The 26,620-nt window shown below is 44.5% G+C and overlaps 1 protein-coding gene and 1 pseudogene across 6 annotated transcripts in view; both read right to left on the reverse strand.

Annotated features, from left to right (window-relative positions):
* The window catches only part of LOC125174690 (kalirin-like), a 577,730-nt gene that overhangs the window by 417,788 nt on the left and 133,322 nt on the right, over positions 1 to 26,620 (reverse strand). The gene's annotated exons all lie outside the window — the stretch shown is intronic.
* Positions 12,719 to 17,258, reverse strand: LOC125175072 (drebrin-like protein; annotated as a pseudogene).

The raw sequence follows: 26,620 nt of genomic DNA on the forward strand, positions 1-26,620 counted from the left end.
TAAGCATAAAAGAAAATATTTTATAGACTGGAATACATTAAAAGTATTAATACACCATTAATACACAACAAAATACACCATGAAGAGCATGAAGAGGCAAGCCATAGACTGGAAGGAGATATTAACAATATACATATTCAAAGGATTCATATCCAGAATATATAAAGAACTCCTATAAGTTAATAAGAAAAATGCAGATAATTTAATAGCAAAGATAAGGCAGAACAACTAAAGGTTCACTTTACAAAAGGACAGACATCCAAATGGTCAATAAACATATGAAAAGTTCTTGACTTCATTCACCATCCAAGAAATACAAAACAAAACCCACCCATAAAGTGGCATCACCACATACCTACCAGAAGAGCTGAAATGGAAAAGACAAATAATACCAACTATTAGCAAAAATGTGGAGCAACTGGAAGTATCCTCCTTGCTAGTGGAGATATAAATTGTTACAACTACTTTGGAAAACTATTTGGCAGTATTTAATGAAAGCTAAACATACTCTTACCCTAGTGTTTGCTAATTACCCTCTTAGATATATACTCTACAATACTGGATGCAAGTAGTCATCAACAGATCTACACAGAGCAGCTTTATTCATAATAGCCCCAAACTGGAAACAACTCAAACACTCAAATACCTTATACAGTAAAATGAATGAATAAATAAATAGCAGCATAAAATCAGTACACTATTACATAGCAATGAAAGTGACATATATTTGTTACAGTCAACATGGATTAATCTCACACAGGTAATGTTGGAAAAAAGAAGACAGTATATACTTGACAAAATAATACATACATGAAGATTCCATTTCTATAGAGTTTCAAAACAGGCAAACTAATCTTAAGATGCTGGAAGTCACCCTAGAGATTGCCCTTGATGGGAGGGCCTGGTAAATGGAAGGGGACACTGGGGGGCCAGTGTTCTGGAATAATGTTCTATTTCTTGATCTGTACACTAGTTATTCAAGTGTGTTCACTAGGTAAAAATTCACTGAGCTTAGGATTTATGTACTTTTCTGTATGTATGTTATACTTCAGTAAAAAGTTTACAATATGAAAATATAAATGCAAATTAGATTTAAGACAGAAAGTTTTTGTGGGGGAAAAAATCCATGAAAACTGACTTGCAAATCCAAACCTATTAAATGACAGCAAGATTAAGACTTTCTAATTGTTCAGATTTTTCTGTTCTAAAATGAAAATTTGCTTTTTAATTTAACATCTATGCCCCACTCTCAAAGAATTGGAAGCCACAGCCTTATTTACTGAATAAATATGCACTAGAGGCCTTTTAGTCTTCACTGGAAGCTTCTAGGACATCAAAATTGTTCAATTTTGCTTGGTTTACTTTTACTTTTTTCCCATGTTAATATATGGGTTTTTAAAAATGCAATTTTTCTTGGCTAACACCCTCTAATAAAGATTAACAACCCTAATATTTACATAGCCAGCAAGCAAACTCAACTGAGCCAAACACAGTCTATCCAATCAGTCTTCGGAAGGCTTCAGCCAGTGGCTATCGTTCGGGTCTAACAGGCTCGTGCTCACTGGAAAGGGAAGATTGGGAGCAATTATCTCAGTAATCCAGGCCAAGAAACACAGCCATGCTATTCAGGAGAAACGGGGGAGTGGCGGGGGGGGGGGGGGGGGGGGGTGGTGGCATTGTGCACAGAGACCAAACCTGCTCCAGTGAAACAGAGCCTGGCCAGCCAGAAGGAGCTCGTGGTTTCCTACCTAGATGTGTGCACTGGCTTCCACCCCTTATGGAGGAAAGCTTTTCCAGGAGATGGGGTCGTTCTCTTTCACTCACTGAACTTATATTTGTACAATGCCTATGGTTTACAAAGTTTCCTAGATACAAATATGAGTCTCTCGCTCATCCTAAAGAGAGAGGAGTTATTACAATCCCCTTTTTGCTTGTGAAAGAACTGAGACTCAGACAGCTGAGGGATTCCTTACAGCCCCAGCAATGGTAAGTCCACAGCAAGAACAAAGCACATTCAGGCACCGTGCTCTGACACCTGTACCATGAGGTCTCCTGGCTCCCCTCTAAGCCTGCTTATGACAATGAGAACACAATCCTAAGGCCTAAAAAAAAGTTAGTCTAGGATTATTGGACACTGGGCTGCAGGCAAGCTGGAAACTGTACCCCAGCCCATGGATAGTGTTCACACCTTCAGGACCATACATTCAGAGGCACTGAGAGAAGAAAGCAGGCATGGGTAGGAGCCAGGACCAGGGGCAATTAGCTATTGAATGTGACAATGGTCAGAATGCCTCAGTCTGACTCTATTATAGAAAAGTCATCAGCAATGGTAGAAACGTGTCATCTGGGCGGGCTTTTCTGCAGATAGAGAACTGACACCTGTGGGTTTGAAACATACAAGATATAGTTCTGAAATCTATCCATGAATATGATAGGTTTCGGTTCTGCTAGAGATGGTATATTGTGAGTACCAAACAGCATAAAGAGCAGTAACTTTAGAGTCCAGTAGATTTGGCTTTGAATTCCATCTCTCTTTTTCATTTGATATGCATCCCAGAACAAGTTACTCTGCTCTGATGAGCTTCAGTTTCCTTGACCATAAAATAGCAATGATAATACCTGTGCATCAGAATCATTGTGAAAATTAATGAAATAATATATGTAAAGTTCCTGTATGTAGTGAGCAATAAATATTACTTCCTTTCCCTACTCCATACATTAAAAAAAAATAAGTTTTCTTTTTGTTTTTTAAAATATATGCTACAGTTTGCATCTTCCTTGGCAGCTAGAATAAAATAAAAACATAAATCATCTAAATTCATACCTTACAGAATAATCATATATGAACAGATAATAACCTAAGATGGCCCAATTTAAGAACCTTGACCTATTTTTTTTTTCTTTTTCACCTGGAAGCTATCTGATTAACTCAATGCCTGCTTCATTCCTGCTTCATTTCCTGGAATAGAAATTGCAATAATCTTCTCCTTAATTCCAATCTAAGTGATTAACATGACAAAAACATGTCAGCTGTAGTCAGAATCCAGTCCCATGATTTTCTCTAGGACTGATGTTGCCAAATTCTGCCTGGAAGAAAAGATGAGTGTCTGATTGCCAGGTTAAGTCCAGATGTTGCTCTGGACAAATTCCACAGGTTACACAGAGAAGCTGAGAGAGTCTTACATCTGACTACCTATGACTTTCCTCTTAAAAAGCAAAAACAATCTTTTCAAAATCTGCAGGTGTTCTTCCACAAAAATCTTTTGCTGTGACTTCAAACTCTATGAATACCCTCTACCCATAAACTGATCTTCCCACCCAACTGTCCTATTTCTATCCATGCCTGCATGTTTTCAGAATAAAGAAACTGGAAGGACTTCCATTAAAGCCATTATTCCCAATGTCAAATACACACACACACACACATGCACACACACACACACACACACACACACACACACACACATGAATCATTTCTACTGCATCATGATGGTCTTCTAGTATAGAGGAGCCGCTGCCATTCTCGGTCAAGTTCTTCCATAAATCCAGCTGGGATGCTTCCCCTTATGTCTTCATCCCATCCACTAATTCTAGTTCTGTCCTCAAGAGCAATGCAAATAGCAATGGGACATAGATCAATCTTGCTTTTCTTCCACATTGGAGGCCCAGCAATATGGAAGACAGCTATTATGTTTATATGCACATTTTCTGCTCTAAATCAACAGTCAATTCAAAAAACATCTGTTGAAGGTCAACTATGTGCCTCACATAGTTTAGGTGCTAAGACAGGAGAACTAAATAACATATGGCATCTTCATACAAGATGGTCACACTTGTCCCTAAGAACTCTGGATGTGACCTGGCTTCCAGACTACTCACCCTCTCGCTCCTCCAGATACACTATGGCTTGTTGATGCCTCTCTTCAAGCTTGGTACCCAGAATGTGGGAGAAAATATAGATGGGAGCATTGTGCTCCTTGGTGTTTACCCAAAGGAGCTAAAACCTATGTCTACCCAAAAACTTGCACATGAATGTTTATAGCTTTATTCAAAATTGCCAAAACTTGTAAGCAACCAATCTTTTAGTTGGTGAGCAGATAAACAAATTTATCCAGACAATGGAATATTATTCAGTGCTAAAAAGAAATGAGCTGTTAAGCCATGAAAATATATGGAGGAATCCTAAAAGCATATTGCTAAGTGAAAGAAGTCAACCTGAAAAGACTACATACTGTATGATTCCAACTATGTGACATTCTGGAAAAGGTTAAACCATGGAGACAATAAAAAGATCACTAGTTACCAGGTGTTAGCAGGAGGGAGGGATAAAAAGGCAGAACACAGGGGATTTTTAGGGCAGTGAAACTACTGTGTATAATACCATAATGGTGGATACATATCACACCTTTGTCCAACCCATGGAATGTAAAACAGTGAACCCTAATGTAAACTATGGACTTTGGGTGATTATGACATGTCAATGCAGGTTCATCAATTATCACAAACGTACCACTCTGGTCGGGGATGCTGACAATGGGGGAGGCTGTGTATTGTATGTGGGGGAGCAGGGCTGGGTATAAAAGGGAAATCTCTGTATCCTTCTCTTCATTTTTTAGTCAATCTAAAACTGCTCTAAAAAAAAGTCTTTTAAAGAAATTAATAGAAAAAAGTGGATGAGTGAGTCTGTAGATTACACCAACGTCAATTTCCTGGGTTTGATACTGTACTAATAGTGGGAGATGCTGGGCAAAGGGTGCACAGGAGTTCCCTGTATGTTTCTTTGCACTCTCCTATGAATCTCTATTTCAAAATTAAAAGTTTAGAAATAAGTGGATGGATGAGCTCCCACTGGCAAAAGTTGCTAATGGGACAGTTCAAAGACTAATAAAAGGCCCAAACCAGGGTGGATCCATCTACTGAAATACCTCTGGAAATGAGCACTAAGGAGAAGAGAGAAGACTGTCAGATAAAGGTCCACACCTTGCCCTCCCTAAGAGGTAGGGCATCCTTCTGAAGGACAACCCTGACCTCTGAGATTGGAATCTGCAGGGCCTTCTCATTCCTATTCTTGGGACATCTGGATGGGCAGAGTCTGTGATCCATGCTCCTTGGCATGTGGAGGGGCTATGTGGAGTGGGGGTAGGGGGTCATGAATCATCAGGCTCCAGAGTCCAACACACCTTTCTTTAAAATGCAGTCCTATCACTCACCAGCAGCGGTGGCCTGAGCATATTATTTTCCTTCTTCAGCCCTCCACAAAACAGAGACAGAGAAGAGCACTATTATCACATAGGATTATGAGAGGAGGCAATAAAATAATTCATACAAAGCACATATAAAGCTCCAGCAGCTACCAAAAACTTAAAACATTCATGGTCTGAGAGTCTTCTGCATGAGTAAGGTCTAGTTTTCAGGACACACTCTTACTCCCTTTGTAACATCAGATAGAACTTCTACCTTTCTCCCACTTGCTGGTACCTCTCTAGTTTGCCATGACATCTCAGATGTCCAGCTACCCCAACCAGTGCTTTTTAAATCTTCTTCAGTAAAGAACTAGTTTGGTTTTTGTTTTTTCTTTCATTTCTTATTCCAATCTGTCACAGACTGGTACTTTCATAAGATACAATAAAAATGAATTACTAGAGAAACATAATTTTATTTTATTATTTTTTATTTTTAAAATTTATTTATTTATTTTGAAAGAGACAGACACAGTGTTAATGGAGAAAGGGCAGAGAGAGAGGGAGAGAGAGAATCCCAAGCATGCTCTGTGCTGTCAGTGTAGAGCCCGATGTGGGGTTTGAACTCACAAAACTGTGAGATCATAACCTGAGCTCAAATGGAGAGCTGGATGCTTTACTGACCAAATCACCCAGGTGCCCCTCACATACTATATTTTTAGATTTATCAGTCTGATATGTATCATTAATTCCTTTATCTTGCTGAGTAATATTCCATTGTAATTTTAAAAACAAAATATAAGTCCCTTTAAAAATGTTTTAGATTCAGACAAAATTACTCTGGGAAGTTGCTATAAAAGTTTATAAATGCTTCCTTTAAATTTCTTTACTTCTCATTACTGACTATATAACAAACAGTTGACAGAGCTGGGCCATGGACTGCACCTCAGGTAGCACCTGTCTGGCACCTCCTTTCTCCAAGCTCCTTAATGGCTTTAGTCACAAGTGAGTACTTTAAAATCTCTATTTTTTATATCAATTTAGATTCCCAAGCTATATTGCATGCTCTCTGGGTCGTGTCCACTATGCCAAGGGTAGGACAGGTAGTTCACAGGGGTTCAAATCCTTGCTGATAATCCAAATATTAAACAGGCATATTAGTTACTTTTACTTTTTCATGATTTAGACAACCTGATTGCACATTTGTGAAAACTTGCCTAATGAACACATTTTGTGCCTTTAGCATCCTTCCCTATTTGCCTGCCTTCCATCTATTTCTGTTTATGTCATTTTCACCACCTGCTTTAACTCCATTTAACTGAAATGCACCAGATATAGTCACTGTTTCTCTTCCACCAAGGGACAAGACAGGATAAATCACATAAAATCCCATTCATCAGAAAATCTGGCTCTGGCTCACCAAATAAACATTCAAGGAAATGGAGTGCTTATACTAATTTACTTCCAGGGGATACTGTTAATCTCACCTCTGTGTCTCTCTAATGCCAGGCATGTGATAGCTGCTCAATAAGTATTCGTGTAAACTGGCCATAGAGTGCTGGCTGTATCTCAGTGACCGCAGGTCATATTTTCAGTCACGTCACTCAGAAGGCAAGGGTAGCCATGACCAGAAAAGAGCAATGAGTGGCAGTGTTACACAAAGGAGCCTCGGGCTCATTTAGTCCAGTGACTTTCTATCCTGGATACACAGTGGAATCACCTGGGAACTTAAATACCCAGGCCTGCCTCCCAGACCCAGAAATGTTTTTTTATGTAATTTTTCTGGGGTGAAACCTGAGCATCACCATTTTTCAGATTCTATAGGTAATTCCAATGTGCGGCTAGGATGAAAAAGCACTGGTTTGGGGGGCGCCTGGGTGGCGCAGTCGGTTAAGCGTCCGACTTCAGCCAGGTCACAATCTCGCGGTCCGGGAGTTCGAGCCCCGCGTCAGGCTCTGGGCTGATGGCTCAGAGCCTGGAGCCTGTTTCCAATTCTGTGTCTCCCTCTCTCTCTGCCCCTCCCCCATTCATGCTCTGTCTCTCTCTGTCCCAAAAATAAATAAACGTTAAAAAAAAAAAAAAAAAAAAAAAAAAAGCACTGGTTTGGAATGCCCTCACATCCACACTGGTGTTTAGCAGATGTTCCTTACATGTTGACTGAGTGAATGGTTCAACCAATGAATCAATCCATTGATCAATCTAATTTGATCCAATTGGATCTAAATCCATTGATCTATCCAATTATCAGAATGAGTCTGCAGTAAATGTGGACACTTTTGACTCCTGTCTCCTTAGACCCCTCACCTTTGGTGTACATCTTCTCCCAAGGTCCAGCCTCAAACTCCAGCCAGAAAACACCCCTCTTCCATTCTCTTGCTGGTTGGTGGGGGGGGGGGGGGGGGGGTTCTGGATCACTGGCCTTAAGAGAGCTCATCCTCACCTTTTTTAAGCAGGAAACTCCCAAGCTTTCTCAAATACACACCCAGAAGGCCCCCACGACTACCACTGGTCTCAACTCATACAGGATGGGAACATGTTATCTCATCTATTTTGTGTTTATTTAATGGTTGTTCTTCGATTGTTTTTCTGGCAGTCCATGGGTCCAGGATGCTATCTCAGACAACAGACTTCCAGAGTACAGAGGCCTGAGAACACTTAGTTCAAAGTGACTGGTTTGTAAAAGGTCTAGTAAATGGATGTTGCTGTTGTACTGCTATAGAAAGGCAAGGTAGGGGGGCAGCATGTGAAGTGACCAGGAAGAGGAGGAAGCAATGTGGTGTGCACATGTGGTGTGGTCTGGAAGGGAAGATGAGATGCTGGCTGCTCACTGTGGGCAGGCACAGGTGACACACATGATTAGGCACTGCCCACCATCCCATCTCAAGGGGCAGGGAACAGCTAGCCATACCAAGTTCTTCGCCAGGAATGTGTGCCTGGGGCTGCCACAGCTTCTGACCTCTGGTTGCTCCCTAAGCAGCTGCCACTGCTGACACTATTTTTAGCTGAACAGCAGCCTCTTCCCAGCCTCCTCTTCTCTAGCTTATTTCCATGACCCCAGAGAAGCCCCTGAACTTTCATCCTGCCTCTGGACCCTGAACCTCCCACTCCCCCTTGAGGCTTACACTAGGTCATTTTGCGATGTTGTTTTGTGGGGATGTTTGGAAGGAAATGAATACAGGGCAACTGGGAAGTCAGTTGTGAAATCCGAAACTTATCTTTTAAACCAGGAAAAATAAAAAAGGAAATGCATTAGGTCCAGGGAGAGCATTCCCTCTGGCCCCCGAAAGCAGATACGTCCTGGGTCCCACTTTCTCTACAGGGTCTGCATATTGATGGCATCCCATCACTAACACTGACAACAAGCATTTTCTGGTATGTTTCTGTCTTCTCACTAAAAATGGGAAAGAAAATTTGCACTAATATGGGCACCCCTGTTTCCTGACACTCTATTAGACTCTATTCATGGTTTTTCTCATATAAATCTTACAATCCATGAGCTAAGTGAAAGGACCCACCCAGGGTCACACAACTTGTAGTTAGCAGAGCTGGGATTCAAACCTAGTACTTTGTGACTTAAAAACTTACCCCTGAAAATAAGAGTGATCTATCCCCAGCCCTTTAGACTGTGAGCTTTCCAAGTCAGGAAGCCCCATTACACTGGTACCTCCCACTGGGCTCCTTAAATCCTGTGGATTGACTGAACCACCAGCTTCCAGAAAAGAAAGAGGAAAACATACTTGCCATCCACATGCCAGTAAAATATGAAGAAATACATGCCTTCTTGCCCTCCACCACCTTCTTAGTTGACTGGAGGAAAAAAAAAAAAAAAAAAAAGGAGATAGGTGTCCAGCCAAAAGTGGTCAGACCATTCCAGAGTAAGTGATAACCTTTCCCAGTCCCAGAAGCACCTCTCAACTTTAGGGATTCTGAGAAAACAATTCATTCACTCATCACCCAGCAGATATTTACTGAACACCTACTATATGCCAAGAACCATACTAGCTGTTGGGGATAGCAAACAAAGGAGTCATTTTCTGTCCTCATAAAGCTAGTAGTATAGGAGGAACAATGCTGGGTTTCAGAGGCATTTGTGGGGTAGTGACATCTCCCGACGCACTACCTTAAATTTAGAGCTCAGGCAGTTTTGTGGGAGGAGGAGAAGAAGTAAAGGAAACCAAACTCGTTGCTATGCAACCAGGATGATATATTCTTAGCCAGAGCAGGCAGAGCAGCAGCATGGTGCAGGGAGTGGGTGGGGGGAGGAGAAGTGGGGGAGGAGGAGGCCCAGAAGTACCGAATGGGAGGCTCGTTGTGCACCACCGCTGCACACACAGGCTTCCTCCCTGGAGCAGGTAACAACTGGACACTGCACAGATTCATGCTCACCAGAGGTAACCAGAATATTGTGGGGACAGCCCAGGAACCACAGAGAGAAGGCCTCCTGCCCAGCTGCAAAAATCCTCGTTCTTGGGCCTGAAATTAACCTACCATTATTAAATCCAGGTCTGTACTGAATACCAAAAAGGGACAAAGAACAGCATAAAGCTGGGCGTGCTTCTGGCCTGGGGAAGCATACAGTTCATCAGGGGAGTAAGACATACATGCATAAACACAGCATCAACAAGTATTTATTAAGTACCTCCTCCATGTTCCTTCTGCAAAGTGCAGGACACTGTGGTGCTGAGGAAGGGCTCATGCTGGTGGGTCAGAGCATGCAGACGACAGATAGCATGGTGCTGACAGACAACTAGGGGGACTCAGGCCTGAGAGCTAGACCTGGCTTGGCCACACATGGGCTCAGCACAACCTGTGGCAAGGCTCTCTGGGCCTCAGTCTCTGGATCTCTGAAATGAGCAGTTTTTATACACCTGAGTCCCTGACACTATAAATGCTACAGGACTGCAGAGATAGCAGAATTGAGTATCAAATGGAATACTCAGGAAACGCCATATGGAAGAGGGAGAAATTGAGGATGTAGTGGGGGAAGGAGTCTAATCTTTTTGGAAGGTCTATTGTGTACCTCTACCTGAGGATAAAGAATAGTTTCCCCGGGGCACATGAGTGACTCAGTCCCTTAAGTGTCCCACCCTTAATTTCAACTTAGGCCATGATTTCAAGGTCGTGAGATCAAGCCCTGAGTTGGGCTCAGCACTGCCTGAGGTTGCTTAAGATCCTCTCTCTCTCCCTAGCCCTCTACCCTCCCACAAGAGCTCTCTCTCAAAAAAAAAAAAAAAAATAGTTCTCCCATTTTCAGAGTTGAAGAAGCCTAGCCTCAAGGAGGTTAAGTAACTTACTCATAACCACACAGCTGGTAAATAGTAGATGCAAGATTCAAACCCAGGCCCACTTGGCTCCATGGTCTGTGCACTTTGCACTGGATCACATTGCTTCTCTAAGACAGTAAGACTTGGATCAGAATTGGGTATAAGAAGGACTGCAGGAAGTAACAGGGGCAAAGACACTGATAGGCTGAAAAATTGCTAGGGTTAATAAGGGAAGGTTCCTGGGGATAAGAACAGAGCTGTGAGTGTGAGGATGGTGCAGTGAATAGAAAGAATGAGAACTTGGCAGTCCCTGGCCAACACCCTGCATTGCGCTAAATGCTATGGAAAAGAAAATGGTATATTAAACAGTCCTTGCCCTGAATTAATTTGCAACCAGGGTGATAAAATGTGAAAATTAACAATTAGTGAAATGTTACAAAAATTGTCAAAGAAGGCATACAAAAATAAATCATAGCACAGTTTAAATGCGGGAAGTGTTGCTTCTGATTTTGGTGGGCACAGGAGATTCTGTGTAGGAAGGGGACTAGAGGCAGGCCTTAAAGGATTCGGGGGGAGGATTGGGGAGGGGGGGTGGAAAGGAGACAGTGAGGGCATGTGGGGCAGGAAAAATCTCATCCATAGGAGAAAAAGCAGGAAACATGCTTTGTGGAAGAACATTTCACTTAGAAGAGCTGGTGGGAAACACTATAGACCAGTTGGGTTGTGTGAGACAATAGGGGCCAGGCTAAGGGAATGAAGGGTCCAATCCTTGACCGTAAGGCTATGAGAAACCACTGGCTGTGCTTGGGTGGGGGAGTTTAAGAAAAGGAAAGCAGCAGTGCTCAGAGAGCCAGAGAAGGGGACTGATAGGCATGGGACGAGAAGGGTCCCAACTAGGGGATGGTGCTGAGGATGGCAAGCAAGGACTAGTCTCCCAATTATTTCAAGGATGAACATGAAAGTCCTTGTGACTGGGGAACAGGAGAAGGGGGAATCAAAAGTAATCTAACTTCAAACCAAGAGAATCAGAATCCCATATTCAGAACTAGAGAAGCCTAGCAAAAAATAAAATTGGGGGAAAGGGTGATGATCAGGTTGACCAGTTCCACATTAGACATTCTGCCTAAGGTTCCTCTAAGATATTCAAGTGAAAAAATGATGAATCACAAACTCAGGAAAAGGAAACCTGAAGCTGGAGGGAGGGCATGAGGGGTCACCATTCACCCAGGGTGAGACAGCCCTTGGCTGCTCCCTAAGCCCCCAGGGAAGGCAACTCAGCTGCTCAGTGAGTTAGGAACTGTATGTCCTGATAAGAGAAGAGAATGGAAACAGAATCCCTGAGCCAACATTTAATTATTCCCATCAATAGAGCAAGAGAGGCCCCCAAACAGGGTCAAGCCCAGAAGAATCTAGTACACTTCCCTCCCCAAGAAGGACTTCTTTCTGTGCTCTAGTGAGGGATCACAGCCTTGCCAGGAACAGAAGATCACAGGGAACCTTGTCCAGCATTTTGGTATACAGACACGGGATAAGACTCTGGAGTCAGAACAATGTGGGGACAAATGACAGTTGCTCCACCTAAGTGTACATGGGCTGGCTGTCCACCCTGTCTGAAAAGTAAATAAGACAAGTGTCTTAGTGTCAGGTACCTGGAATAATGTAGGGCATACAGATGGCATGAGTTAAATGTTAGTTCCCTTCAGCTCCACCTGAGAGCAGGCCTTTTCATTCCCATCCAGTTGTCAATGATATAGTTTTTCCATTAATACTACTCAGAAGACCCAATTAGTTATACGCTCTGAGATAGTACAAAAAATGTCAATTTCCTCTTCCACCTGCCAAATGTTGCATGTTTCCCCTGGAGCTGGGTTTGGGGAACCATGAACTAAATTCCATCCTCAAGATAAAATCTGATAGACTTAAAGCGGGGGGGGGGGGGGGGGGGGGCGGATATAACTGCTTTTCTGTAAATACAGCTCAGGGTTCCCAAAATATCAACTCCACCTGATTGTCAATGGCAATTGAAATTCTACCATTAGAGATCTACTTCCTCAGTTTAACATTCTTCTTTTAAATATCAAATTCTCCCATGAGGAAAGCCCATTGAGCTAGTACCAGTCCATCATAAGTTGCAAAACATACATGCATTTATTAGCTGCTTGAGAGAGCAAGAATTCTGATGCTTTGGAGAGGAGGAAGGGGTCATTTTGGAGCTGGATCACTGATCCTATTTGGGGAGACTGAAGTGAGCTAGAAACCAGAGGGCAAAGGGACCTAAAAGAGCAAGCTCACAGCTTCACCAGGATCTACCTTGATCACTGAATGAGAGGGGTCATAAAAGAGATAACCTGCTGGCTGGAAGTACCAGGTGACAATGTGGGACCCTGAGGGTATAAAATGAGAGTCAGCAAGACAGTACCTCCCTGCACTTCCCAGTAGCAGAAAGGCAGCAAAGCACCATAGAAAAGCCATCTCCACTGCCCACAGAACCAAAATAAAAGGGATCATGGGACACCAGGAGAGAATGAGGTTGGAGCCAGGAAGCACTCCCAGCTAATGCAAAAATTCTCAGCTATGCTTTCCTTGCCCCCACTACTCTCCTGAAACTGTTCCTTCAAAGATGACCCCTGATGTCCTAACATTCAAACCCCAGGGTTCTACCTACCTACCTCCTCAGCAGATTAAAAGCCAATGCCCACACCCTCCTTGAAACCCCTGTGTGAGGGAATCCCAGGCACCTTGGTGTGACCACTCTCACTTTCCTTCTCACTGAGACCCAGGCTCTGCCTTGCTCCTCTCTGCACTCACTCCCTTGTTCCTAACAAGTCAGAGGAGCCATAGCCCAGCAGTTCTCAGCAAAGCAGGAAAGAGTCACTCCAAAGATTCTCTACCATACAGAGCCTAGCATATGGCTGGTACATAATAAATTACAGATGTAATAGAGACAATTATGCATTTCAAATGCTGGCCAAATTATGGGTCAGAAGGATCCCATCATTGGAAGCCACAGAAGGTACAGATCTTGGTTGTATTTCTGAGGAAGCTCCACTTATTCAACATTGACACCTGGACTTAGACACACAAACACCTATTCAGCATATTTTCTCCAAAGAACAACCTAAAAGGGTGCTATCAACCTCATGGCCCTTTGCCTCCTCAGTATTCTGGTCTCCTATATCTAAGGAGGCGTTCTTATAGAGGACTGCATAATCACAGGAAAAGGTCCCGTGGATGGAATCTGAGAGGAGAGAGCTTCTCTGATACACAGGGACTCTCCTCGTCAGAGCCAGCTTCCCCAGACCCTCCTACTGCAGGCCCTCTAGCATCCTCCCTGACCCTGGCCTTGCCCGAGATGCACCAACTATCTCTGCAATGAACTATTTCTGCCATCCCACATCTGATTATATGTACCATGACACAAACATCAGAGAACAACATCAGAGAACACCACACTCCTAAACTTTGGGCCTCATCACCCCACTGTCTTCCCTTTCCTTCCAGCAGAAATGCCATGGCAATGATGCCATGCTCTCCCCCACCAAGTGGGAGCTCTCTAAGGACCAAAGCAATGGTGAAAAGCCACACATTGGACCTTGATTCTTCCTCCCTCTGTACCTACCACTTCCCTTCAGCACCCAGCAGGACACTCTGCCCATGAGAGCACCCCCTGTTCATGCCAGTGACTGAATGATACATAGAACTAAGAGGCCCCAGGGGCATCACCGAAGGGAGAGATGTAACTACAGGGGAAAAGGTGGAAGGAGAGATGGCAGACATGGAGGAACTGGAGGATACCTCTGTGACCTCAGCAGTTTCTGACATTTGCTATCTTAGCCACCCTTTATATCTTTGGCCCTGGCCCTGATCACTGAGATTCACCCTTTCATCTGCTCCTCCATCTCTGCCCATTGAGTGTGAAACACTGAGATTTGTCAGATATTCTGAGCACCAGAACCCATGCAAGAAAGTTGCCAAGGCAACATAACACTCCTCTCTGGTATAAATACTCACGGGTGATACCCCTGGTGGAGTAGAGCACAAACACCTCCCCCTCCTCCTTTAGTCAGATCTGGCAGACTTCAAAGTTAGGGGAGCCATGACTGGTTTTAGCAGGGGGAGTGGCACAAGGGGGTTCCTCCAGACCAGCTAAGTCACTGTCTAATGGACAATCCAGCAGGGAGAGAGGACGTTGCAGTTCTGATTAAATGTTTAGCTCTCACTGGGCCCAGAGGTGGGCATGGAGGCCCAGGGAAGGCTGGAAGGGGGGAAGCAGCATGAACTTTGGTTGGGGGAGGGCACTCCTGAAACCACAGTACTAGGACAGGCCCTGCGAACCCTGAGATGCCAGCCTGCTGGGGCCACTAAGAGATGTTGGAAACATATGCTCTGCCTGGGGCTGCTCTGACCTCCCCTCTCTTCTTTTTCCTTCTTTTTTCCCCCTACATCTTAATGTTTATGCCTCTTTCAGATGGCTAGTGGTTCGCCCAAGGTCTGAGGGTACCTGTGTGCACACAAACACATCACAGACACCCAGGAAAAGAGTTTGTTTCCACACATGGGCATTCAGGTCACAACAGGGCAAATTACCTCTGGGCCTGTGTAGGGCAATTCTTACTCCGAAAGCAGACACAGGTGGGCTGGGAGAGAAATAGGCGAGACAGCAGGCATAAGCACTCTGGTTACTTTTCCTGAGCCAGAATCAGTTGAGAGCACACACTAGGGCCAGCAGAAGAGGGTTCGCCACGCAAAAAGATACATGTTTGCTGATGTTTTCATAGCTTCTTTCATATACACAGATGGAGGCTTGGTCACCCTTGTCCCCACTGCTCACAGACCACAGCCCAGGCAATGGGAGAGAGGACCGGGAGCACAAAGCAGGATCCAGAAAGATGATCTACTGTTGCCCAAACTTTCACGACCGACTCTGACTTCAGACATAAACTCTACTAAGTTCACGGTTCCCAGGGTCACTAACAGCCATAGCCAACACCCTTTAGAGTCCAGAGGAAAAGAAAGAAAAGGCAAATGCCCCTGCCCAGGCTTGGCAGTGCCATTCTCCTCAGGCAGAGGTCACTGAAGGGCTGGTCATGGGCAGAGCTTGGTTCAATGTTTTCTGCTGGGGTCAAAGGCCAGGCTGATCAGGCCCTGGGAGCTACCAGAGCATGTTTGGGAATCAGCAGGGTAATGCTGCATTTAGAAAGACAGAGGCTGAGCCACTGAGACTGAGAAAGCCCAACGGCTTATCTTCTTTGGGAAGACAAGACTCCTCCATTCCTGGAGAAGTGTCTATGGCTCTCACACCATGAACACCACCTCTCCCAGCAATAAGTGAAGCACATCTGGGCGGAGAAAGGAAGGATGGCCTTGGTGCAGCCAGCAGTAGAGGGTCCTCACCCAATGAGCTCCAGAGTAGGCAGGAAATATGCAAAGTGGCTATCTGGCCCAAAGCCATGCTACCAGCGCTCAATGATCACCTCAATGCCCATGATGAGGTTCTCAGGGTTGAAGGAGATCTCAGTGTCCTTGGCTGCCTGGTAGTCATATAGGGTCTGAGCACAGAGCCTTTTTCCATTCAGCACCATGGTCCACATGCTCAGAGCCACCATCTTAGTGCTGCAGCATTGGGGCGTCTTCCGTCTGTACTAGACACAGCAGAGTGCTAGGTACTGACTCCTAATGGAGATCTATCCTGGGCCTTGATGAGGCTTGGGTCAGCCCTTTGCCAAGGTGGGTCTCTGGTTGGGTGAGCTGCTTCTGCAGGAAGGGACTCCTCAGTTCACCTGGCTGGGGGCTAGAGACAGACGTGGTGGACACGGCCTTTCCTTCTGCTTGAAAACCCTCCATGCATGTGCTGGCTGCTTACACACAGGCTCCTGTTCCTCTCTATTCCTTGAAACTACTTCCTGCTGCTCACATTTCCCCTGGGGTCCAGCCTCACCGCCTTGTTCCTCCCGATAGCACTGCTCCTGGAGGGAGGCCTCACACAGCTCCTGCTCCTGGTGCTCCTGCTCCAGTGGCTGCCACTTCTCCTCTTCCCGCCACTTCTCCAGCCTGTGAGTTGTCTTCTCCTCTTCCTCCTCCTCCTCCTCCTCCTCCTCCTCCTCCTCCTCCTCCTCTTCCTCTTCCTCCTCCTCTTCCTCTTCCTCTTCCTCCTCCTCTTCCTCCTCCTCCTCCTCCTCCTCCTCCTTCTCCTCCTCTTCCTCTTCCTCCTCCTCTTCCTCTTCCTCCTCCTCTTCCTCCTTCTCCTCCTCTCCCTCCTCCTCTTCCTCCTCTGCTTTGGCCCAGAAGCTATCTTTGCTGGCTCAGATATAAGACATGGCATTGATCTTCTGGTACACAGAGCCCACAGGGGCCTGGGGGCCCATGTCCTGGAAATGGCAACTCTCCCCATGGAAGGCACAGTTGGCACCTGAGGCCCTGGCTATCTTGTGTATTATGCACTCAGGCTCCATGTCCTCCTTGGCCCTCACATTGACTGTCACATGGGCCCCCTTCAGAAAGCTGGCCACAGTGCTGACATGGTTGGCGCATGCTCCTGCACATCATTCACACCCTTGCCTGTTCAGTTGATGAGGACAAATTTGGGCAAGTCAGAGTTGGGGTCCTTCACCCTGCAGAAGGCATATATCACCTTCCCACTGTTGAGCTCCTCCACCATCTCCTCCAGGCCCCCCTCGCCAGTGCCAGCCACATGGATGTCATTGCTGTTACCCTCATAGGTAAAGACAGCCCAGTCAGTCGGGAACTTCTTGGTGACCACTCACATGTAGGCCTCCTGCATCACCAGCACGCTCTGGCTCAGGTTTGTAGCCATGGCCGGCCCCATGGTCCCCACATCACTGCCATTCTGACCTCTCTTATTTTCCATAGTTCTTCCCAGACCCACTAAAATACAAATTGCATAAGAAACAATGCTATAATCAAGTGTCCACATCCCAGTGCTATTCCAGGAAGACTGTGCCCTTCACCCCTGCCCTAAGCTAACAGCATTCCATTCACATGTCCATCTCATCCATCCCCTGCATCCAACCCACACCCAGAGCATCATATTTTTGCCCATTCCCTTCCCTAAATCCCAGTCCTGCCAACTGTAAAAAGTAGTAGAGGGGAGCTTTCCTGTCCTCCCTCCAACTCCAAAATTTCTGGAAAACCAAAAAGATGAAATTTTGTGTGTGAGGACTCCTTGGAGAAACTCTTCTAAGAAGTAGTCAGTACCAGCAGCCCTACTGTCAAAGTTAGGGGGCCCCAGGAGGGTCCCCAAGCATCCCAGTTCTCATGCTTTGAAGGCGGGATAGAACAACAATCCAGAACAAGGATCTTACATTCATTTCCCCTTGCCATCCACATCCTCATCATCACTCCCCACAAATCTCCATTATACCTAGCCTAAGCTACTCATACATTAGGAGCCACACCCCAACGTCACTCTGTCTATTATCACTGCCCATCTCACACTCACTCAGCCTGCAGGACCAGTGGACTCAGCCTTCCCAAAGCCTTCCACAGGCCCACAGCCCAAAGGACTCCTCCCCCAATTCTTGAAGACCCATCTGCACCAATTATGTGACATATCATACTCCGCATTTTATTATTTATTTTTTGGAGGCCCCACACAGCATTTAGGACAATGTTGTGCACCTAGCAAGCACTAAATGAAGATTTGTTTTAGGGTGGATTTTTAAAAATCATTCATTGTTCAACAAAACCTGGTAACGTAAGTCTCCAGGTGTCCAAGACATCCCTCCAGAAGGAGAAGGGAACTCCCCACATCTTCTGCTGCATTTGCCGACATACCTCTCCTCCCCCTCTTCTAAACACCATATTCCTACTCTGGCCTGAAACATCCTTTCCAGTTCCAGTTACCCAGACTGTCACAGCTGCTCTACCCCAACAAACCTTTCCCCTACTCAGGATGGCTCAGGACCCCACTCCTCAACCTCTGACATCACTAAACCATCTTCTGAATTTCCTGTGGAGCACAAACAAGGTGGAATTTGTTAAAGCAGATCCCACAAGCCCTGTATAACAAACACTCTGGGATGTGCACATCCGTGACCATCTTTTGTCAGGTCACACCTTGCATCAGCAATCTGTGTCCTGGCTTAGGACTTTAGGACCTCTTAGTTGCCTCGAACCTCCACTCAGAATTTCTGAACATGCAACAGCCACTAGGCTTTCTGGCAAGAAACTGGTATTGTCTCTCCCTGTGAGGAGACTCTAAAGACTGCTGCATTCTACCCTCCTCTCAGAGGTAAAGCAGACACCAGGGCCACCTCATTTGTCCTTCTAGGTTCCCTGACGGTAGGCCTAGAATCATAGTAAGAGGGCAGGCTTTGCTACCAATCAAGCCAGGGTTCAAATCCTTGGACAACTTGGTGTGTACCCAATTCAATCAGCATCCACTGAGTGCATACACTTGTTCCAAGGGATCAGGGGCTCTTACAGAATTAGTCCTTAGACCACCACTATCAGTAGCAGCAGCAGCAGCAATGCCTGGAAACTTGTTAGAAACGCACATTCTTGGGTCAACCTCAGACCTGCTGAATCAGAAACTCTGAGAATGGGGCCAGCAACTTGTGTTTTAACAAACTCTCCAACTCATTCTGAAACACACTCAAATTTGATCTAGATCCTGGAGATACATAAAAATGAAAAATCTATGATCTAGACCAGCAGTTCTCATCCCTGGCTGCACATGAAAATCACCTGGAGAGCTTTTAAAATAATACCAAAGCCTGGCCCCACCCTAAACCAATTCCATTAGAATCGCTGTGAGTGGAAAAATAATCATAATGCAACATGCAGAACACTTAGATTGAACAAGAGTGCAATGAGAAGGGAGAAGGCAGTGAGGAGATCATAGGAAGTGGCTTCACTATATGTAGCTCTGTTTCCTCATCTGTAATTGGGGATCATAATGTCCAGCTTACCTGAGATGATGTATATAAATGCCTGGTACACAGTAGATGATCCATCTGCATCAGCTCTACCCCCTACCCCAGAATAGACCCCTTGCTGACTCTGAGCTCAGCAACTGGATAGATGTATTTAGAATGTCCCCGACATCAGTTTACCATCGAGGACCCCACCCACGAAAGAAAAACCTGGTTGTTCACAGCTTTGGGCGAGAGTTCTCTCCAGCAGCCATCTCAACTTCCCCCATGTCTTCGGTCACTGTTTTGAAAAACAGCCTGAGTCATTGGGAACCAGACTGTCTGGTCATAGCCCAGACCCCAGCTCTAACAGTCCCAACTCTTTGAAAGAACAGCTCTTTAAGACAGCTTGACAAAGGCCACTTGAATTACATAAGGAACACACTGACCTATTCCCACTTCTCTCAAGCTTTTTTTGCCTGTGGTTCTATGCAGGTCCACTGGCTTGGGGTGAGCTTTGTCCACATCAGGCGGTCCTCTCTGACACAGATCCTCTCATTCAGTCTCCCTCCCCAGCAACATCTGAATTCGGATTTATAGGGGACTTGGCAGTAGCCCCAAATTAGTCCACTCCTCCCTCCCCACAAGGCACAGGAGTGTGTCTGCAGTCACAGAGAGTGCCCTGGCCTTGTATGATGCTGCAGACCCATAAGCAACCCCCGACCCAAACTGAACAGAAAAATGGGGACTTCCTTGTAGTTGCCCCCCCCCCCCTCCCCGCTGGGCTCTATGCTTATCCCAGTAGATGCTGAAAACATTTTTTGGTCTCTTCTTGAGAGTAACCTTCACTGTCATTTTTAAATAAACAATAAGTAAATTGCATCATTACTTCACAGGCAAACCTTGCTTTTTTTTTTTTTTTTTTTTTAAATACTAAAACCACTATCACTCAGCTTGCCCAGACTTGGTTTCCTATTCCTCCAGATTTCCCCAAATGAAGCTGGGCTTTTTCCAAAAATCAAATTAACGTTCAAAAACAAGGTTTTGTCACTGTTATGGATAATTTAGAAAAAAAGAAATCTGCACCACCACATTGCAAAACAGTTCAAGAATGCAGAACCCAAAGGATTTGGTCATAGGTGGAATCAGTGGCCTTAGTCCCCACTGGGGGCCTGCTTTGAAGTGAGTACCACTTCAGCTGGGAGTGGGCAGGGAAGTGTCAGTATGCCATCATCTAGGAGGGGCTCCAGAAAGCAAACTCTCACACCAAATAAGGGAGTGGTGGAGGCAACACAGAGAAAAGAAGGCACAAAACTTCAGAGAAAAGGGCTTAGACACCCCAAGAGCAGGAATCAGGACTATTCTCCAAAGAGGGGGGTGCTTCCAGGGAATAAACAGTGTCTTCAGAGGCCAAGGCCTGGCCTAGTTTCCTGCCCCTGACCCACAGAACCCCCACAGAAGAATCTGGAACATGAGAGACAGGAAGAAAAATCCCTGCAGAAACGGTCATGAAGGAACAGGAAAAATAAAGGTGCCACGCAGCTTTTCTCCAGTTCCCTGAGCAATAATACTAGGGCCTGATTCCTTCCCAGACACTGCCAAGTCACCCTCTCCTGGCCCCATCACCCCTCCTCTTCCTTCCCCAGGTCCTGCCACATGCAGAATAAGACCTCTGCCCAGCCTGGCCTGGGGAGAATGAGAGATTTTCTCCTTGGCTCTGCATTTTCATTCAGCCTTAAAAAGCTCAGGCTGGGCAAGAAGCCCATAAGCATGTCGTGCTACACCTCAGTGCTCACCTCCCCAGCACTGGCAGGTCTCTCCTCCCTGGCTTCATCTTCCTCACACCAGTACTGTCACTGGCTCAGGTGCCAGACCTCAGGCCCTGGAAGCACTGACGGAGCTGCCCTCACGATCCTTAGGAAAACGTGGCCAAACCCAGAACATTACCAATGCTCAGCTTTCCTCATCAAGGCATGCCAGGCTAGGAATCCAATGGAGCAGAGGGAAGCAGGAGGGACAGGGACAGAGTGGTGTCATTCAGCAGCACTTAGTCACCTGCACTAATGGTAGAAAGATACTGGGTGATCAAAATGATGGATAATCAATAATCCAGAATAATTGGTAGGAGACAACATGATTGTTCACAGCTGAGTTATGAAAGATCTATTTGTTCAAACATGAATCTGCCTTTCCTGAACACAAAGACTAGGATAGACAGAAAACAGCCACATGAAAAGAGAAAGTCAGTTCAGGATTTAAAGTTGACCACATAATACATGTACAGAAATAACTGAGAGTTAGCTGTATGAGGAAGACACACAGGAAGTTAAAGCTCTAGAACCTAAGACATCTAGTGCCCCATTTTATATATAAGAAAACTAAGGCCCAGGGAAGTGAAGGGACTGCCTCTGTCACACAGCCATTTGGTAGAATAGCCAGAACTAGACTGGATTGTCTGAGTAGAACACTGTTCACCTAGCTACATTGGTCCAAAGCCTTCACTTTGAAAAGAACATCATCCTGAACCCCTGATGCTGACCAGTGTGTCGCCTGGAGGACCCCCAGGCCTTGTGGCAATAGCTGATTCTGTAATCACCGCATTTCCCTACACACAAGTCACCCTCATGTGCAACTGACTGCCTTGGGCTGAGTACCAAAATGATTCATAAATCACTGCCCAATTGTCTGAAGTCACAACATGGCCTTTAATGGCAGCATTTCATATGATTAAAATCAGTAGCTGCTATCAACTTCATCAAGTTCAAGTATAATAATCATCTTGGTATTTGGGTGAAGCTTTTGATTTTTGATTTTTCCTAAAACTCTTTAACATGTTGTACCTAACATGATTTCACCAAACTCTGTGGGTTATAGGTGAAGGAGGCATTGAGATGCCTCTTTCATAGACTTCCCTGGTGATCCTACCCATAAGTAAACAGCTGGCAGGAGGGGTAGAGAGACTATAGCAGAAGCCTCCTGACTCCCAGACCTGAACTCTTTCCAGAGCAAGTTGAGAACAGGAGTAAGAAGCTAAACTTCACCAGAAGCTTCAGAGGCAAGAGCCATAAGGACACTGATAACCTGCCAATAAATAAAGATACAGAGGTCTGGGGCAAACTACTCAGTGTCATACTTTAGTAACAGCTCCTTTTTCTTTCTCCCTTTTCTTTTTCTTTTATTAAAGTATAACTTGAACACAGCAAAGTGTACAAATCTTAAGAGCTGGGTAAATCTTTGCATATGTATGCACTGATGTCACCACCATCCAGACAATAATTTACAACATTTACAACTACCCAAATGTTCCCTCACTCCCCCTTCCAATCAAGACTAATCTTTATCTGACCTCTACCCCACACAACAGGTTTGCTTGTTCTTAAACTTAATATAAATGAGTAGGGTATGTATACTTTTATATCTGGCTTGTTTGCTCAACATTCTGTTGGTAAGATTCCTTCATGCTGTTAGTATGCCAATAGAGTGCTCTTTCTGGTTGCTGTATAACATTCTGTTGCATCAATACACAACAATGTATTTAGCCATTCTACTGCATATAGAAACATTATGGTTGTTTACAGTTTGGGGCTGTTATGAATAAAGCTGATAATGAATATTCTTGTACATATTATAATGAAGAGAAACCCTCATACCTGTTGTGCATATCCAGGCACAGAATTGTAGGGTCATGGGGAGATACATAATAGATACCACCTAAATTTTTTCCCAGTTATTGCACCAATATACACTCTACCAGCAAAGAGAGTTCCAGGAGCTCCACATCCTCACCAACACTTGGTATTATCGGTAAAGACTTTTCTTTAAAGTCTCACTGGGAAACCAGGTATCCCAGGTAGATTTCCTGACTTTATTCTTCAAGCAGTTTTTTTGAATATTCAAACAATTTTACTTCTTGAACAGAGTAAACCACCTAACCCTTGCCAGACCATACTGAGATGTACAGAGAGATGTCTGCCCCCATATTAAATATCTAGGAATTTCACTGTCTCCTCCTTCCTGGGTAGACATCACTAACATACCAGCAAGTCATAGCACCTCCCTTTAGTTTCTGTTCTAAGAAATACTGAAGATGGCTCAATCAGGAACTTTAATTTACACAGTCATAAGTCAATAAGTTCTGGTCTCAATGTGCATGGGCTTCTTTGCTGCTATAAGGCTATTTCTATCTTCTGAATGGTGAAAGTTGCCCCATAAATAAATGAGTTATTATTCATTTCATTAGTTTTATGTAGCTTGGCAAATGTTACTCAAACAATCAACACATACTTACAAAGCACATATTTTATGTCACTGAGCTAGACATTCTGGAAGTCACAAAGAAAACCAACAAGGCTTCCTTTGATGGGGCAGGGCTCTAGAGTAAATCACATGGAATGGTGTCACCTGCCTTCTTCCTCTCACTTTATGCAACCAATCTCTTTCACAGATAAATGAGGTTAAAACAAACATCAGTAATGGCCTTGGCCCTGCAGGGGAAAGCAAGTCTTAAGGGAACGAAAATGAAGAGGGAAATAGTTCTGCCCATAGGGCCATGGTGATAGAGTAAATGGGTGATTGAAGGTGATGACTGCAATGTCTACTTTTCTCTTGGGACTAGGTCAAGTTATACCTTATCCCTTCCTCCCCTGACCTCAGCCCACCACCACTTTCTGAGAAGGAAAGCTACTCCAGCTTTCCTTCTGCTGCTTCTCCAGCTACTTTCTCTTGGTGCCATTGCCCAAATGATTGAAGCAGAGCATGCTACCCATGCCACACTTTACCACCAGGTATAGTGGCCAAGACAAGACATATTCCCAAACAGTACAGAATATGCCAAACTTAAAGAATGTATCTGGGGTGATCACTAAATCTAAGAAGGAGTAGCTATGGACTGGCATGTGCAGGCAGAGTGGATGAGTTTTCAGCTGGTCCTTAGAGCAGGTAAGACTTCAGGAAGAACAGTGGAACAGTGATGGAGAGTGTTTTGACCTCTAACAGAACAAAGGACATGAGCAGGAAGAAACACGGGACCTTTAGAGTCTATAAACAGGGCCAGCCTATCTAAGTGGCTTTCCACACCACTATGATGCTGGGACATGATTCAGCAATTGCTCCTGAGTATGGCTTGACTCTCTCACTCAAACAAAAGCTGTCTGAGTGACAGAGACTTTAGGGACTTTCTTAGAAACACTCTCACGTAAGCAGACAGATAAGGCTGTGCACAATTTTGCTCATCAGCATTCTACAGTCCTCAATTTCTCAATTCATAGTTTCTGGCTTGGCTCTCTAGATGTCAAGTGCAAGTGACCAAGAACACCTTCATGGCTTTTCTGGATTGGAAAGCTGATTCTGTTGCTGTGTAGAGGTGTAACCATGTTGACAGGACAGCTAGCATTGGGGAGTAGGGTAAGGGACAAGGAACAGGCACAGGAGGGTCAGGCCCATGAGGTGACTCTAGACCCCAGAACCCTTCAGGGCCAGTTGAAGAGGGCAGAGACAGCATCTGAGTAGGGGCACAATACCAGGGTTCTTGGATCATAATGTTCCCCTCTGTCAAGCTGTTTATCCAGGTATCTTTTGGGGATCCAAATCAATATTTGTCAGGAATCTATAGACTTATTCAATCCTGAGGGACCAATGACATCTTATCACTTGGTTTAAATTTTCATTTATTTTTCCTTATATTGTCAACTCATAAGGAATACCTTTCTTCTGGATGGAGCAAAAGTAAAACTACCACTTTTAAATGGCCAATCAGAAAAACAGGATTGGGCTGAGACTTCCATTCTCAGCCCAAAAGTTCATTTCACCACAGGCTTCTGTCCTCAATAGTGTCTGATAACTAAATAACCTTTGTAAGAAACATATCTTTTTCAGACACAAATATCTTTTTTAAAAAATCTATTTTCTTAAATGTTTATGTCTTTATTTTAACAGGGAGAGAGAGAGGGAGAGAGAGAAGGAGAGGGGGAGAGAGAGAGAGAGAGAGCGAGCAAGCGAGCAGGGGAGGGGCAGAGAGAAAGGGAGACAGAGAATCCCAAGCAGGCTCCACACTGTCAGCACACAGCCTGATGCAGGGCTCAAACTCACCATCTATGAGATCATGACTTGAGCTGAAATCAAGAGTCAGATGCTTAAAAGACTGAGCCACCCAGGCACCCTCAAGACAAACATCTTTTAACATACAAAAAGTAGGGGCACCTGGGTGGCTCTAGTCAGTTAAGCTCCGACTTTGGCTCAGGTCATGATCTCACAGTTTGTGAGTTTGAGCCCCGCATCAGGCTCTGTGCTGACAGCTCAGAGCCTGGAGCCTGCTTTGGATTCTGTGCCTCCCTCTCTCTCTGCTCTTCTCCCACTCATGCTCTGTTTCTGTCTCCTTCAAAAATAAATAAACATTTTTTTTAATTTAAAAAAAAACATAAAGTAACTAGTGGAAAGAGGGGCAAAGAGTAGTCATCAGTTAAACAAATGTAACATTAGTTGAAAGCATGTATGTGTCAACATTCCAGTCTTGTGGTTTTCTCTTTTCGTTAATTGATTTTATTCCACTGATCATTTTGACTATAGGTATAATGAAAACCTTGACAAAAGTCAGAATGAGACACATCAATAAGCACTTCTTGATGGCATGGAGTTGGCCTTAGTCATTGCTGTCTTCCTAGCACTTACCATAGACCTGCACATACAGAAAAATACTTAAATATTAATGGACGGAATACATGAATGATGAAAAGAATTGAGTAATTTAAAACACTGTATACATCAAAGGCATAAATTCTTTTTTTAAGTTTTTATTTAAATTCCAGTTAGTTAACATACAGTGTAATATTAGTTTCAGGGGTACAATATAGTGACTCAACACTTCCATACAACACCCAGCACTCATCACAACAAGTGCACTCGTTAATCCCCATCACCTATTTAACCCATCCTCCTACCCACCTCCTCTCTGGTAACCATCAGTTTATTCTCTATAGTTAGCAGTCTGTTTCTTGGGTTGCCTCTCTCTCTTTTTCTTCCCCTTTGCTTGTTTATTTTGTTTCTTAAATTCCACATATTAGTGAAATCATATGGTATTTGTCTTTCTCTGACTTATTTCACTTAGCATAATACTCTCTAGCTCCATCCATGTCATTGCAAATGGCAAGATTTCATCCTTTTGATGAGTGAGTAATATTCCATTGTGTATATATACCACATCTTCTTTATCTATTTATCAGTCAGTAGATACTTGGACTGTTTCCATAGTTTGGCTATTGTAGATAATGCTGCTATAAATATCAGGGTGCATGTGTCCCTTTGAACT

This window comes from Prionailurus viverrinus, chromosome C2 (assembly GCF_022837055.1).
Source record: "Prionailurus viverrinus isolate Anna chromosome C2, UM_Priviv_1.0, whole genome shotgun sequence".
Taxonomy (NCBI): Eukaryota; Metazoa; Chordata; class Mammalia; order Carnivora; family Felidae; genus Prionailurus; species Prionailurus viverrinus.